Source organism: Astatotilapia calliptera, chromosome 13 (assembly GCF_900246225.1).
Source record: "Astatotilapia calliptera chromosome 13, fAstCal1.2, whole genome shotgun sequence".
Lineage (NCBI taxonomy): Eukaryota > Metazoa > Chordata > Actinopteri > Cichliformes > Cichlidae > Astatotilapia > Astatotilapia calliptera.
Window position 1 is genome coordinate 21169970 of NC_039314.1, and position 13989 is coordinate 21183958.

General features: G+C 44.1%; 1 protein-coding gene across 7 annotated transcripts in view; it reads left to right on the forward strand.

Moving 5' to 3' along the window:
• Positions 1-13989, forward strand: part of camkmt (calmodulin-lysine N-methyltransferase) — a 119137-nt gene that overhangs the window by 4033 nt on the left and 101115 nt on the right. The gene's annotated exons all lie outside the window — the stretch shown is intronic.

Genomic DNA, 13989 nt, shown 5'->3' on the forward strand with positions numbered 1-13989 from the left:
CTCTCGTGTGCTGCTTCTACAGTGATTTATCATGTGCTCATTCCTCCCAACTACCTTCAGATGTCCTTTAGAAGTAAAGTGGGTTGCAGTCTTATTGCTTCAGTCGACACTGATGAGTGGTTTGGGAGAAAGGAAAGACCATGAGTCAAGGAGGGATTTGCACATGCTCCATGATATGGAGTGGTCACTTCACTCGCTCTGACCTTCATTCTTTGAAACTGTTTTAAAGTGTTAGACTATCAGAAGTGGGTTTACTTCTGAATTTTTTTTAATTCAGGCTGTTCTGTACAGTTTCTTGTTGATGTATTGTAGCACTGTGTTTTTAACCACAGCGGCATTTCAGCTACAGTTTGGATTTTTTTTCTCCAAAATGTGATTTCAGGCAATTCTTTATATGCACAGTTACTGTAACTGCAGTTGTTTCTTACAATTATCAATACATTTTGCACAATTCGTGACTTGCCCAAAATATAACATGAATGTTTTGTCTATATTAGTAAAAAGATCTCTTTAACTATACCTCAATATTAAAAATATTGCAGCAACATGACAGGAACAAATGTCTTATTGCAATATGAACAAGGGATTTGTAAGTATCATGTTCAATATATGTGCTTCTTGTTCACTTTGAGCCATTTTATACAGCTTTTTGTGAAGCTCCATCTTCCCAGGCATGTGACTGGTTAGAGAAAGGTCATGGGTTAGTGCTACTCAGCCAGATGGTTCCACGGGAGTCAGGGGTGAATGCCATGGCTAGAGGCTACTTCACTGCACACTGGAATCAGATTAGTAATGACAGAGCTCAGTGGCAACTCTCATTCCAACCTGCTAGAATGGGTAATCCTTTTTCTCCACAAGGAGACAAGAGGATCAATACTTTTTTCTTTGGAGAGTGAAAAAGAAGAGGTCATCATGTTTTTGGATTGTTCCACTCCACTTCACCGCTCTTTCTGGTTTGCAGATACCTCATTCGCTCTTTTTTTCATTCTTTTCCTTCTTTAGAGTATATATAAAGTAGTAACTTGTATAAAGGCTTTCTCCTTCACATAAGAAATCTCCAACTACTTAGAGCATACCCCCTCATCCACATTCCTCTTTCTCAATTTTCCCCTCTCACCATTGCTCCCCTTTCTTCCTTCTACCCCTCCACCTCTCTGTCTTCCCAGCTGGAGTCATGCTTTGCCAGATGGGTAACTGAGTTCCTGACTTGGTCAGTGGATTAGCACAGCCGGAGATGAGAGCATAGAAGAGGAAAAGGGGGAGATGGTGGGTGGGCATGCCGGAGGTGTGTGTGTGTGGGTGTGTGTGTGTAGAAAGGAGTAGAGAGCCACCAGCAACGGGACCTCACTCGTCAAACAATAGGGCAGCCATCTCCCTCCTGTTCTCCATCCCATGTTTGGGGCTAGTAATGCGTGAGATCAATTAGGACTGGTTGAGAGGAGGCACTGAAAGGCCCAGAGGTGACCCTGTCAGAGCTCTGGGGTATATTTTTGAGGGCGGGAGTCAGAGAGAAACCTCTCTAAAATACACAAACACACATACTTACTTATGTGTGCTCGTCACAAAGATATACAGGCAGGGACAATACTTAGAGAATCTACTGCTACTGTGCTAATTAACACATATTCATTTCACCCACCATCACTCCCTCTCCACCTTTCCTGCTGTCTTGATAATCCCCTACCCCTGAGGTGTGGACAAGCCCAAATCCTAGGGGTCCTTGTCCTCCTGAATAGCGGGCTAAAAAGCCTGGCCGGATTAGCACACTGCTTCCAAAATGTGTGGACTCAGCTTAAAATTGCTACCCCCCCTCTCAGCGTGACCCTCTGTCCCAGCTATTGTATTTATCCCACAGTATATTGAACAATATATTGTTTCTTAAGGCGAAGATAAAGTCAGTACTTTCATTTTAAGACCAGTGGACCTTGCAAGGCTTCTCAGTGAAGAATTTAGGTTATGACAATTGTATTATGGATAACTTTTAAATAATGTACCATTTTTAATATATGGGATGATACAGTTTCCTTTCTTCAAGTTTGGGTTGTGCTGGAACCTATCCCTGTTGTCATAGAGTGAGAGGTGGGGTACAATCTAGACAGGTGGCTAATCTGTCTCCTATAATGTATATATGCATTAATATTAGTGGAAAATGCTGGTATAACTACCTTTCTAACACTACAACAAGGCAAGTGGACTCAAGAAACTACCTAAGTGAGCACAATAAAATAAAAGTAAGAGAATTAAAATGGCAAACCTAAATAGCTGCTTTAATATCTTTTTCCACAAAATCAGAAATCATTGACCTACTACTACCTTTTTTTTTTTTTTTTTCGGAACGGAGTGGGTTCAGGTTTGTTTTCTGTGGAATGACATCAGTCAGACCAGGACTTGTGAATGGCTCTTCCTACATATCCTAAAGATGGCACACACTTGACAGGTGACTGGAACATGACGTTCACTTGGTAAAATATATACATAGAAAGCACCCCATCTGGTGGTTATCCAGAGGTCATGAATCTGCAGTAACATTTGCTGCTTGTTATGTCTTTTCATTGTATGATTGGGACTATTTCAGTCTGGACTTGATCACTTTTAACTATCTGAACTCTGAACTCCTGACTTTCCCGGTTCTTTAGCTTGTAATTGTTAGAAAGCTTTGTATGGGTGTCGTTAGGAGTTTTAGCAGTGCTTGTTTCCGGCTAAGGGGTCAGGATTTTAGCACACAATTCATGCCCCTCGGGGCACAGGATGTGTGAATGTGTGTGTGTCTTTAAGAGGGTTTGGATAAAGCTTGTTGACGTCGCGGGGCTTTTGGTAAGAGGGCTTGTTGGGCTGTGGGGTCACTTGTTGGGTTAATGTTTCAAGCAAAGGTCACTGTGACAAACCAAAGTGCTTGTATGGACACACACACTAATTTTTCTTGTGTGTATGTGCCAGTACTTATAGCATTACACGTTCTGTCAGGATGCAAATCTGTTTGTATTGCCACTTTGTGGGTTACACAAATTGTTTGGGGACAAAAAGCAAGACTCCATTATATAAATCAATACATTTTAGGTGGAAGACATGATAAAGGTCAGGGTTTGGTTAAGATAAGGTTTAGTGTTATACATATAGCGGTTGTGGTTATGGTTAAGATATGTCAGCAGGAAATGAATGTAAGTCAATACAATGTCCTCTGAAGCACTGGAAACAGTGACAGTGAGATTGTGTGTGCATATAATCAAGAGCCTAGCGTCCTAATGAAGCCTAATAGAAGCTTCTTCACTACAGCTGTCATTGTCTAAATGACTACTAGCCTTTCAGCCTCTCAGTCATCCCTATTATCTCCCACAGACTTCACCTATCACCCCTGCTGGTAAATACTATAAACCCTGAATGTTTGAGTGTTTGAGGGAGGGTTGTGGAGAGCCGATTTCTGATGTTTGTGGTGGTATGGGGGCTGTTTATGACTGGAGGATGTATTTGGAAAGATAAGAGGGGTATCAGCATACAGAACGTACTAGATAAATAAATAGCCTATCAAATAGGCCATTGAACAGTGCACGTGCAGGCTTGTGTTATTGTCACTCTCTGTTGAAGTGGTGGACAGGTATGTTTGTATCTGTGTGTTTTCTGTATTCAGAGGCACTGTCACCTTTATGTATGTGTGTTTAATGTTTTATACCAGTGTCTAAGTGTTCTTAGTGACTGTGTTTGTGTGTGTGCACACGTTTGAAGCTGCACATGTGCGTGTGTGTTGTAATAGGTGCCCCCCGTAGCCTCCCCTTGTGCCAGGCCTTTAGCGGAGCCCTGTTTGCATAATTATGCTAATTCATTGTGCCATAGTGCTAATTAGACCTTGTTAGACAATAGCGCTAGACTGGGAGCTGGCTGACATACACACACAGACACACACATAGTATGCTCTCTCAGACTGTTGTGTCAATGACAAGGTTTGCGGTCCCCCTCTGCGCTGTTTATAACATGCTCTCTATAGAAATGGTTCTCTACTGGTGTGCTCTGGACTGAGCTCAGGTGTCTCTTACGATTTTGATTTAAGCTAATGGAACAAAAATCAATGTGAAGCAAGACTGCTACACGAGCTTCTTTACAATATAACACAATTGGTACATGCCCTTATTTTCATTGTCTCTTATTTCTCAAAGCTGTTGCTTAATTGCTCCTTTGCCAGCAGTTTTTCTAATCTCTGCTTATTTTATCATTGTACATTATGATGATAAGATATAAAGGGCACTTCAGATTTTATTCAATAAACCATATGATCTGAATATGAGTCAATCCAGACCCCAAGCAAAAAATCCATGAATATCTTACGATTTCCAAAAAAATCCACATTTCTTAGTTTCTTATTTTCTAAAAAGGATGGTGTGATATTCTAATAGCCTGTTATGTCCAATGTAATTGATTCAAAATAATAATAATAATAATGAAAAATAAGATAAAGTCAGCTTGGTGTTATATATACTTCTCATGAGCAACCTACCATCATTTAACATGCTCCAAAAAAGGCTGGTTTCACTATCTATCTATGAAGGAAGGATAGATAGACACACTATATATATCCACAACAATTTTCAGAGTTGCCGTTCTCTTCAAGCATTTTGTTTGTGTGGCTTTGTTTTTGATAGACGATAAGAAATTGTTTGGTTAATATGCCTCAAATAAGCCAAATGAAATGCACAAAGCACAATTAAATGCTACTTTTTTATGTTCTGTACAGTTTAAAAATGACACATTGGGGGGAAAAAAGTCCAGCATTTTTAGCCATCTTCACAGCAATTGTTTCTAAGTCTATAATTTAACCGCTAAACACAAAAAGACAGTCGCACAGTAAGTGGATGTGGCTTAGTGTGTATGCACATGTGTTTGTTGTGCGTGTGTCACTTTGTAGTGTAGGAGTGGGGGTTGGAGGTATTGTAAGTATGACTTGAGTGGCTTGGGGGCACATTGAAAGAGTTGCTGGTTGATTTAATTGAAAGTAATTGATTTTTGCTTCCGTACCCTTGTCTCCTCCATCCGTTGACTGGAGGAAATAAGAAACAGGGACTCGCCTGAAGTACCGTTGGGTGTTAGAAGCTTCTTGACACTCGAGAAGTAAACAGTCGCCACACTGCATCTAAACACAAGTTGATGCTAATGTACAGATGCAGGCTGAAATGTTTATGTACGTGCACGCACACACACAGACACACATGCAAATGCGTGCTGAAGGTCCCTGCAGTACAGCGTCATTATGACTTTGAGCACAATAGTGATTGAAGGTGAGCAGTTGGGTGTAGCTTTGCTTAAGGAGTTCTTTCCCTTTATAGCCAGTAGTTGATTTTGTGAATTTGTGCATGACTGAGAGTTTGTGTGTGTGTCCAGATGCGTGTGCACTTGCGCACTATTACCAGTAAGCGGTGGGGATTAAGTTCAGGAAATGAGTAGAGCGTTAAAGGGTGCTTCCCTGCCTAGCGCTCTTGCATTGTCACCACTGCTAATACTCAGCTAATTACAAGGACATACTTTAACAGCAAGCTCAGCCCGTAACCCTCATGTCTCTCCACTTGGCTCCCCCTTTTCTTAGGTTACCCCCTTACCCTAGAATTAGAGGATGAAAAAAAGAGTGAAAGAAAAGAGAAAGAGTAATAACAGATCGCTCCCCTCCCTAAAAGCTCACCCTGCCTCTGGACGGATACAATAATTGGATTTTTCCCCATTTAAGTCACCCAACCCCTATGTGCCCCTCCTGGCTGTGTTCCCTATCGTGCATAAGCTCTACATACACTGGCCTCTTCAACCATGTAAAACATACACACAAAGAACGAGTGTGTTAGAAGAGAATATATATCACTTAGTCGCGTTTGCTACCACTTTATTTAAAATCTGAGAAGTCTGGACAAAGAAGTGGTCTGGTAGTTATACTTTCTACACAAACAGTGGTAATCATGGAAAAAAATTTGTTTTTTACCTGTAAAAAGGAATGTTTTAACCTTCAAATATTTCAATCTGCGCTCAAGCATAATGATTAATTCAAATCTATAAAAGCTTCAAAGGCATTTTTCTGATTAATCAAGTACGCAATATATGATCTTTTACATTGTCACAATGGTGAATGCCCACTTAGGCATAACTGCACAGTGGCATATAAAAGTTGGATAAATTTAGTCCATGCTGCATATCCATACCCATGCTGCTTCATTCAACTAATTGACAAATATATACCTATAGCATTAAAAAAATACACCCTTGGGGATAAGATTCAAGGTTCAAGGTTCTTTATTTGTCACATGCATAGTTATACAAGTATAACACACAGTGAAATGTAGCCTGACACGCTCCTCGACATGTGCAAAAAAATTGGGGGGGGGGGGGGGGGGGGTGTAGAGGAAAAACATTATATATATATATATATATATATATATATATATATATATATATATATATATATATATATATATATATATATATGTGTGTGTGTGTGTGTGGGATGATGGGGTGCCACCATCATCCCACTTCTGACACCAATGTGGCGAGCTCAGACAACGAGGAGACGGAGGTGTCGTTTGGTCTTGCTTCCCGTGAGCTAGCCAGGGAGCACAGCCGTTTATTGACATCTGCAGAAGAACACTGCCGCTAGCTAACTGCTCAGCGCGGCAACCGCACAGCAACAACAACAACAACAACAACACACAGGGCGCCCTCTGACCCCGGAAGGACACACCGTCGCAGCGAGAGGGCGTCACCCGTCACTATGGCAACATAAACAAAACATAAGTGTACAAACAGAACCCCGAACAGCCCTGACCCGCTACAATATGATGCTGAGAATATAGCCCAGAAGAAGCGTATAGTATAGCTTTTATTTTGGAAAGAGCCATTTCTCTGTAATAAACTCTCTTTTCCAAAGATGAGCGATTCCTCAATCAGATACAGGTGTTACCGCGCCAGATCCACCGCGCCAGATCCGCGGCCCCGAACCGTAGTAAGGAAACCTCTGGCAGTTACTTGAAGGTTCCGTAACTGACTCGTAGCCACCGGCAACAGCTTACTATACAGGTCAACTCCGCTAGCAAAAAGATCGAAGGAGGCGTAGGAAACTGCTTCACCGAACTTTATTTCTTCTCTAAGGCACGAACACCGCATACAGTGGGCTGAAACAGTTTACTCACAGCGAGCATCGCCGACACAACTCTGGCTGTTGAGGGAGTTATTATATTCCTTTTATTTATTTTCTTTTCGTCTCTTCTGTAGCTAACCGTTACTTTTTCCCCTTCTCCGCTCTCTCTCTTCACACACACCAGGCAGTCCCACTACACACATCCCGAATACATTTCCCATCAGGCTTCATCCTTAAAGGGCCATGCCTGTAACACAGGGCTTGCAAAATCGCTAGCCCGACGTCCCAGGGCTAACGATTTTTCCAGTCGGGTTACCAAAATCTATCTCTGCCCTGCTCGTCGGGCTATCATAGGAAGGAAAAATATATGTCAATGCTTTTGCATTCTTTCGGAAATGTAGCTGGGTAATTATGTCATTGGCATCGGTGAGCCACTGTCAATATGTGACATATTGAAATCGCGTTTGAATTTGCGCTTGTTTTTTGCTTTCACTTTGCAAATGTCCAGGTGCCTTCTTTTGGCGCGCCGGCCGGTCACCACCGGCGGGGGAAAAGTCACTCGGGTCAGAACATGGGGTGCCACCATCCCACTTCTGACACCAATGTGGCGAGCTCAGACAACGAGGAGACGAAGGTGTCGTTTGGTCTTGCTTCCCGTGAGCTAGCCAGGGAGCACAGCCGTTTATTGACATCTGCAGAAGAACACTGCTGCGGCAACCGCACAGCAACAACAACAACACACAGGGCGCCCTCTGACCCCGGAAGGACACACCGTCGCAGCGAGAGGGCGTCACCCGTCACTATGGCAACATAAACAAAACAACTGTACAAACAGAACCCCGAACAGCCCTGACCCGCTACAATATGCTGCTGAGAATATAGCCCAGAAGAAGCGTATAGTATAGCTTTTATTTTGGAAAGAGCCATTTCACTGTAATAAACTCTCTTTTCCAAAGATGAGCGATTCCTCAATCAGATACAGGTGTTACCGCGCCAGATCCGCGGCCCCGAACCGTAGTAAGGAAACCTCTGGCAGTTACTTGAAGGTTCCGTAACTGACTCGTAGCCACCGGCAACAGCTTACTATACAGGTCAACTCCGCTAGCAAAAAGATCGAAGGAGGCGTAGGAAACTGCTTCACCGAACTTTATTTCTTCTCTAAGGCACGAACACCGCATACAGTGGGCTGAAACAGTTTACTCACAGCGAGCATCGCCGACACAACTCTGGCTGTCGAGGAGTTATTATATTCCTTTTATTTATTTTCTTTTCGTCTCTTCTGTAGCTAACCGTTACTTTTTCCCCTTCTCCGCTCTCTCTCTTCACACACACCAGGCAGTCCCACTACACACATCCCGAATACATTTCCCATCAGGCTTCATCCTTAAAGGGCCATGCCTGTAACACAGGGCTTGCAAAATCGCTAGCCCGACGTCCCGGGGCTAGCGATTTTTCCAGTCGGGTTACCAAAATCTATCTCTGCCCTGCCCGTCGGGCTATTGTAGGAAGGAAAAATATATGTCAATGCTTTTGCATTCTTTCGGAAATGTAGCTGGGTAATTATGTCATTGGCATCGGTGAGCCACTGTCAATATGTGACATATTGAAATCGCGTTTGAATTTGCCCTTGTTTTTTGCTTTCACTTTGCAAATGTCCAGGTGCCTTCTTTTGGCACGCCGGCCGGTCACCACCGGCGGGGGAAAAGTCACTGGGGTCAGAACATGGGGTGCCACCATCATCCCACTTCTGACACCAATGTGGCGAGCTCAGACAACGAGGAGACGAAGGTGTCGTTTGGTCTTGCTTCCCGTGAGCTAGCCAGGGAGCACAGCCGTTTATTGACATCTGCAGAAGAACACTGCCGCTAGCTAACTGCTCAGCGCGGCAACCGCACAGCAACAACAACAACACACAGGGCGCCCTCTGACCCCGGAAGGACACACCGTCGCAGCGAGAGGGCGTCACCCGTCACTATGGCAACATAAACAAAACAACTGTACAAACAGAACCCCGAACAGCCCTGACCCGCTACAATATGCTGCTGAGAATATAGCCCAGAAGAAGCGTATAGTATAGCTTTTGTTTTGGAAAGAGCCATTTCTCTGTAATAAACTCTCTTTTCCAAAGATGAGCGATTCCTCAATCAGATACAGGTGTTACCGCGCCAGATCCGCGGCCCCGAACCGTAGTAAGGAAACCTCTGGCAGTTACTTGAAGGTTCCGTAACTGACTCGTAGCCACCGGCAACAGCTTACTATACAGGTCAACTCCGCTAGCAAAAAGATCGAAGGAGGCGTAGGAAACTGCTTCACCGAACTTTATTTCTTCTCTAAGGCACGAACACCGCGTACAGTGGGCTGAAACAGTTTACTCACAGCGAGCATCGCCGACACAACTCTGGCTGTCGAGGAGTTATTATATTCCTTTTATTTATTTTCTTTTCGTCTCTTCTGTAGCTAACCGTTACTTTTCCCCCTTCTCTGCTCTCTCTCTTCACACACACACCAGGCAGTCCCGCTACACACATCCCGAATACATTTCCCATCAGGCTTCATCCTTAAAGGGCCATGCCTGTAACACAGGGCTTGCAAAATCGCTAGCCCGATGTCCCAGGGCTAACGATTTTTCCAGTCGGGTTACCAAAATCTATCTCTGCCCTGCCCGTCGGGCTATCATAGGAAGGAAAAATATATGTCAATGCTTTTGCATTCTTTCGGAAATGTAGCTGGGTAATTATGTCATTGGCATCGGTGAGCCACTGTCAATATGTGACATATTGAAATCGCGTTTGAATTTGCGCTTGTTTTTTGCTTTCACTTTGCAATCGCGTGAACTGTGTATAGAGAGCCACAGTACTGATTGGTGAGTGATGATAATTTGCGCACCAATTCCTCTGACATCGTCTTATCAATCGTTAGCTTACTATGCAAACATGACAAGTGAAATCTCCCGCAGCAAGCTTAAACATATGAGAGGTTGATCGCGCAGAGAATCGCTGACCGTTGTGTGTGTGTGTGCGTGCGTGTGTGTGTGTGTGTGTAAAAGCAGCAGGATTTATATTTTAGTTCTGCTGAGCCAAATAAGACAGGTCAGGGTGAAGAAGTGACAGCCAAAGAAAAGCTTACCACAAAACGGAAAAGTTATGACAAATCAGACTATAAGGCAAAAAGAAAGTGCAGCTTTATGGTTTCATGGACAAAAGAATTTCTGTGGCTGCAATATGACGAGCTATATAACCGGGGCTGCACATAAGTGGTCCGCAGGTGCGCATTCGCTGTCAAAAAAAAAACGCGCACAAGATATGAAGTTGCATCGCGTGTTTGCATACATAAGATTTTCTGGAGGAGGACAGACATTTGTTTAAAACTCTTAAAGATGTCGAAGAAGCTCCTTTAAGCAATTACTTTGGTGTTCCTCTACCTCCAAAGAAATGTCAGAAGGAGTCCGAACCACAAAAGAAGCACGTATTCTCGGGAAAGTGGTTGCAGGAGGTGAGTTGGCTTCAAACAAATGATGAACGCACAGAGATGTGGTGCGGAATGTGCCGTGAAAATCCCACTCTAGCGGACAAAAACAGTGCTTTTTATATGGACGCAAACGCGCGTTGCAACTTCTTATCTGGTGCGCGTCTTTTATTTTGACAGCGAATGCGCACATGCGGACCACTTATGCGCACCCGTGTAAATAACATAATGTTCTGCCGGGTGTGTTGTTGGTTTTCTCTCGATTTCTGAGTCGACAAGCGCCTTTGTTACTGGGACCAGTCATTTTAAGAAAGGCCCCCATTAGAACCCATGAGAAATGCAAGAAATGCATTATTGCTCAGTCTGCAATATCTTTCCCAGAACAAACACCAATTGCAAATAACATACTAAAAATAAACCTGAAAAATCTGTTTAGAACAGCGTACCATGTTGCAAAGAGTGAACTACCACTGGCACAATTTAGCAGTCTTTGCAAACTTCAAAAAGCAAATGGCCTCGATCTTGGTTCCACTTGTCTCTTACCCGTGACTTCAGCGGAAATTTCAAATTCAGGATCTGACACAGACTGATTCATGTCCTACACAGTTCTTACAAGTTCATAGAAATTTCTGTTCAATTAGAACCAAGTATTTGAGTTGATGATTGTAATTTTTATACAATGTTGTAATTTGTTTTTCAACAATTTTTTGATTAATGTTTTGTTTCCTTTACAATATTATACTTTAATGTATAATATTGTAAAGGAAACAAAACAGGAAACAAAACATCAATCAAAAAATTGCTCTCTTTTTTATTCGGGCTACTTACATTTATTTTGGGCTACCAAAAACTGAAGAGTCCCTGCCCGAAGGGCTACCAGGGATTTTGAAATTTTGAGAGCCCTGAGATATATTTATTTTTTAATTACTTTTGTTTCAGCAACATTAAATTTAAAAACTGTACTTTTGAGTTAAAATATATATTTATAATTTTAATAAATGACAAATTAAAAAGGCATGAACATTTTTTTGTATCGAAAAAATATCGAACCGTGACACCAAAGTATCGAACCGAACCGTGAATTTTGTGTATCGTTGCACCCCTAATATATATATGTATGTATGTATGTATGTATGTATATATATATATATATATATATATATATATATATATATATATATATATATATATATAAAAACACCCAGCACGCCCCTGCGGGCGGTTTATCCTTCAAGCTCGGGTCCTCTACCAGAGGCCTGGGAGCTTGAGGGTCCTGCGCAGTATCTTAGCTGTTCCCAGGACTGTGCTCTTCTGGACAGAGATCTCCGATGTTGTTCCTGGGATCTGCTGGAGCCACTCGCCTAGCTTGGGAGTCACCGCACCTAGTGCTCCGATTACCACGGGGACCACCGTTACCTTCACCCTCCACATCCTCTCGAGCTCTTCTCTGAGCCCTTGGTATTTCTCCAGCTTCTCGTGTTCCTTCTTCCTGATATTGCTGTCATTCGGAACCGCTACATCGATCACTACGGCCGTCTTCTTCTGTTTGTCTACCACCACTATGTCCGGTTGGTTAGCCACCACCATTTTGTCCGTCTGTATCTGGAAGTCCCACAGGATCTTAGCTCGGTCATTCTCCACCACCCTTGGGGGCATCTCCCATTTTGACCTCGGGACTTCCAGGTTATACTCGGCACAGATGTTCCTGTACACTATGCCGGCCACTTGGTTATGGCGTTCCATGTATGCCTTGCCTGCTAGCATCTTGCACCCTGCTGTTATGTGCTGGATTGTCTCTGGGGCATCTTTACACAGCCTGCACCTGGGGTCTTGCCTGGTGTGATAGACCCCAGCCTCTATGGATCTTGTGCTCAGAGCTTGTTCTTGTGCTGCCATGATTAGTGCCTCTGTGCTGTCTTTCAGTCCAGCTTTGTCCAGCCACTGGTAGGATTTCTGGATATCAGCCACCTCCTCTATCTGCCGGTGGTACATACCGTGCAGGGGCCTGTCCTTCCATGATGGTTCCTCGTCTCCCTCCTCTTTCTTGGGTTTCTGCTGCCTGAGGTATTCACTGAGCACTCGGTCAGTTGGGGCCATCTTCCTAATGTATTCTTGGATGTTCGTTGTCTCATCCTGGACTGTGGTGCTGACACTCACCAGTCCCCGGCCCCCTTCCTTCCGCTTAGCGTACAGCCTCAGGGTGCTGGATTTGGGGTGAAACCCTCCATGCATGGTAAGGAGCTTTCTTGTCTTTATGTCAGTGGCTTCTATCTCCTCCTTTGGCCAGCCTATTACCCCAGCAGGGTACCTGATCACGGGCAGGGCGTACGTGTTGATGGCCCGGATCTTGTTCTTACCATTCAGCTGACTCCTCAGGACTTGCCTGACCCTCTGCAGGTACTTGGTGGTTGCAGCTTTTCTAGCGGCCTCTTCATGGTTCCCATTCGCCTGTGGGATCCCCAAGTACTTGTAACTGTCCTCTATGTCTGCAATGTTGCCTTCTGGTAGTTCAATCCCCTCAGTTCTGACTACCTTCCCTCTCTTTGTTACCATCCGACTACACTTCTCCAGTCTGAACGACATTCCAATGTCATTGCTGTATAGCCTGGTAGTGTGGATCAGTGAATCGATGTCTCGTTCACTCTTGGCATACAGCTTGATGTCATCCATGTACAGGAGGTGGCTGACAACTGCTCCGTTCTGTAGTCGGTATCCGTAGCCAGTCTTGTTAATGATCTCACTGAGGGGGTTCAGGCCTATGCAGAACAGCAGTGGGGACAGAGCATCTCCTTGGTAGATCCCGCACTTGATGGTGACTTGTGCTATGGGCTTGGAGTTGGCCTCTAGTGTTGTACGCCACATCCCCATTGAGTTCCTGATGAAGGCTCTTAGGGTCCCATTGATCTTGTACAATTCTAGGCATTCCAGTATCCAGCTGTGGGGCATTGAGTCATAGGCCTTCTTGTAATCAATCCAGGCAGTGCACAGGTTGGTCAGTCTGGTCTTGCAGTCTCGGCTGATTGTTCTGTCTACCAGTAGCTGGTGTTTTGCGCCTCTGGTATTCTTGCCAATTCCTTTCTGTGTCCCGCTCATGTATTGACCCATGTGCCTGTTCATCTTAGCCGATATGATGCCTGACAGGAGCTTCCATGTAGTACTGAGGCAGGTTATTGGTCGGTAGTTGGAGGGGACCGGTCCCTTCTTGGGGTCCTTGGGGATCAGGACCGTCCGGCCTTCAGTTAGCCATTCCGGGTGTCTCTCGTTAACTAGCAGCTGGTTCATTTGTGCTGCCAGACGCTCGTGGAGTGCAGTCAGCTTCTTCTGCCAGTAGGCGTGAACCATGTCGGGGCCTGGTGCTGTCCAACTCTTCATACTGGAGACCCTTTCTTGGATATCTGCCACTGTGATGGTTACTGGACCCT